Raw genomic sequence first — 3565 nt, 5'->3', positions numbered from 1 at the left:
TTTTGTGGGAGATTGTGCTAGGTATAGCTTGTTTGCCTTACCGGCCTGTGATTAGTCGTTGTGGTTTTGTTGTGTACGTGTTTATTTTGGTTTACCTTCTTTGTCCGTTTAAATAAAAGAAGAGTGCACATTTCCCCGCTGCGTCTTGGTCCACTTTAACCTACGACAACCGTGACAACATCCCTGGTCATCCCTACTGCCTCTGATCTGGCGGACTCACTAAACACAAATGCTTCGTTTGTAAATGATGTCTGAGTGTTGGGAGTGTTCACCTGGCTATCTGGCAATAAATAAAACAAAGAAAATGGTGCCGTCTGGTTTGCTTAATATAAGGAATTTTAAATGATTTAAAATTTTACTTTTGATACATTTTAACAATTCCATTTACTTTTGATACTTAAGTATATTTAAAACCAAATACTTTTACTCAAGTAATAATTTACTGGGTGACTTTTAGTTGAGTAATTTTCTATTATGGTATCTTTACTCAAGTATGAGACAGTGGAGAATATGCATTCAGATTTGAAACTAATAACGGCGGCAAGTGGACGGGAAGTAATGGTGCAAAAGTGAATATTTCTGGTAAGTCTGTTTTCCTTCATTTGCTTCAAATGTGAAATGGGCTTAGCTCACTATTGTGTTGTCTATAGATTAGGACATAAAATAAGAGGATTGTGTGAATTTGACCTGTATGAACAACTGTTCATCTGCAGTTATGTGGTTCAGGAATGGAAAACCCCTGCAAGAGGAGTCCTCAACTCTTTACCTCTGTGACATATCCTTTCAAGACTCTGGAAACTACTCATGTTCTCCAAAGCATTACAATAGACCACTTTCTGAGGTTATCAGGGTCAACATTGAATGTGAGTAAAGGAAGGTTTTTATCAACAAGTAACACTGTTTTCTAAAAAGCCACTGATGGAAGATAACAACTAGATGATGTGGTCTGATCTCTTTCAGATGGCCCTAGGAATCCCTCAGTCTCAGTCTGGCCGTCATCTGAAGTATTGGAGGGTAGTGATGTTACTTTGACCTGCAGCAGCAATGCTAACCCAAAATTAACTACACTTGGTTTAAAATAGATGGAGAGAGTTGTCTGGAAATGGTATCTCGGGCTGAGCTACAGTTGAATGTTACTCACACTGGTAATAGTGGGAAATACTTCTGTGTCGTCAGCAATAAGCATGGAAGACAGAATTCCACTATTCTATCTCTGAAAGTCAAAGGTAAGTACAATAACATTTTGTAAAACCACAACATGGGTTATAAAGACTAACAATTCTAGCAATCAGAAATCTGAACAACTTAAATGCAAAAACAAATGCACTTGTCTTTTCCTAATAGCACTGACTTTGCTTATAACTTCTTTATTGAGGAAAAATGTATTTACTATGACTGTGATATGTGGTTGTCTCACCTAGATATCTTAAGATGAATGCACTGATTGTAAGTCACTTTGGATAAGAGCGTCTGCTACATGATTTAAATGTAATTTAAATGATAACGCTTTTGTGTTAATATGCAGATCATGCAAAGGGGGTGGCAGCTGTGACACTCACAATACTTATTGCAGTGCTTGCTGTAGTGCCAATGATTGTCATTTTGCCTATGGTCGCTTGGCATCTTGTTGCTCACAGGTAGATTTTAACCACTATTTCCTCAAACAAATATTTTTAGCTCATTTACTTTGCATTCTAAATTAGTCATAATCATGCTGCCTATTTCCGTGTCCTCAGGAAAAAGACTACAGCACCAAAATCAGACACAGAAGAGAACACACAGGTGACAATATGTTTTAAACTATTTGTTACCAACTATTTGTTACCAGCGATTGGTTACCAGCCTTGTGTTTCAGCTATTTGTTACCAGCTATTTGCTACCAGCTATTTGTTACCAGCCTTGTGTTTCAGCTATTTGTTACCAGCTATTTGCTACCAGCTATTTGTTACCAACTATTTGTTACCAGCCTTGTGTTTCAGCTATTTGTTACCAGCTATTTGCTACCAGCTATTTGTTAGAAGCTAATTGTTCCAGCTATTTGTTCCAGCTATTTGTTACAAGCTATTTGTTCCAGCTGTTTGTTCCAGCTATTTGTTACCAGCTATTTGTTCCAGCTATTTGTTTTGGGCTATACACATGTCATATATGTGCTTTTGTGTTGCAACCACACAATAATTCTTACGTTCATATCATCCAACTAATTATGATTATGATAGTCATGCAGACATGCTGATGGCTGTAGCATAAATAGTGACTGCTTGCATGTTGTTCTGTACATGTGATAGCTGTGCCACACTGTGCAAGAGTCTTCACCACAAAAACACCCACAATGTTCATGGTGAGAGAGATGCAAGCAGAAAATCCTGCAACCAGCATAGATCGTAATTGTATATGTCCTACCTGTGTGGGTAGGAGCAAGTTCTGAGTCTGGATCTGAGTACCTTCCTGACAATTTCTAGAATGCTAACACATTCTAACCGCTCTGATTGGTCCCAGAAACCGATGGTTTGGGCCAGAGCCAGAACACACGTGGATAAAGCGCATAGATAGAGGACTCATCTTTTTATCTGTGACAGCATGTGCAGCACCATTGAGGCTATCTTCATTTTGAAGTAGTACATTTTCTTCTTCAGGTTGGCTGATCCCTCCTGATGAACCGGTTGGACATGACTCCAATATGGCCACCAGGAGGGATCAGCCAATAAATGTTGGAAGTCCCACCCAGTTGATTACATTAAAATGGTGGAAGCCTTCAATGGCGCTTTGAACATTCTTCATTGGCTTTGATATTGATTGGTTAGAGATGATCCAATTGCTGATTACCTAATTTTTTTATTAAAAAAAAAATGTTTACCCCCTTCTTCGTGGTATCCAATTGTTAGTAGTCACTGTTTTGTCGCTACAACTCCCGCACGGACTCGGAAGAGGCGAAGGTCGAGACCCGGAAGCCAGCCGCACCAATGTGTCGGAGGAAACACCATACACCTAGCGACCTGGTCAGTGCGCACTGCGCCCGGCCCGCCACAGGAGTCGCTAGTGCGTGATGAGACAAGGATATCCCTGCCGGCCAAACCCTACCTAACGCGAACAACGCTAGGCCAATTGTGCGCCACCCCATGGGCATCCCGGTCGCGGCCAGGTGCGACAGAGCCTGGGCGATGCAGTGCCTTAGACCACTGCTCCACCCGGGAGGCCCATTTGATGACCTCATTTTGACGTCACCACAAACAACTTCAACGCTGTCAGTCTGACTGAAGTACATAGCAAACAGAATGGCTGAAGATTTCAGTACCTTGAGTCGTCAGGCAAGTTGAGATGGTGAACCTCACACAATGGACCCTGAGGATCTATTAGACTCCACTAGAGGTCAGAACAGAGCCTCTGCATGATGAATGAACTCACAGCTGTGAACAGAGGAAGAGATTATGGTATCTGCACTCATTGAAATATTCCATAAGAATAAAGATTCCAATATTTTGAGACATTGTTTCTTTTTGTTTTAATTTTTCAATGTATTTCACCTAGTCATATGCATCTGGCAATGCATTTTACTTAATTTAATTTT

General features: G+C 40.5%; 1 long non-coding RNA gene across 1 annotated transcript; it reads left to right on the top strand.

Moving 5' to 3' along the window:
* Nucleotides 1–493: 493 nt before the first annotated feature.
* Nucleotides 494–1758, top strand: LOC115170633 (uncharacterized). Its single transcript, XR_003871080.1, has 3 exons — nucleotides 494–1226; nucleotides 1526–1637; nucleotides 1737–1758. It is a non-coding gene; the product is annotated as an uncharacterized LOC115170633 (long non-coding RNA).
* The last annotated feature ends 1807 nt before the right edge of the window (nucleotides 1759–3565 follow it).

Source organism: Salmo trutta, chromosome 32, assembly GCF_901001165.1.
Source record: "Salmo trutta chromosome 32, fSalTru1.1, whole genome shotgun sequence".
NCBI lineage: Eukaryota > Metazoa > Chordata > Actinopteri > Salmoniformes > Salmonidae > Salmo > Salmo trutta.
This window is presented reverse-complemented; position numbering and strand designations above follow the sequence as displayed.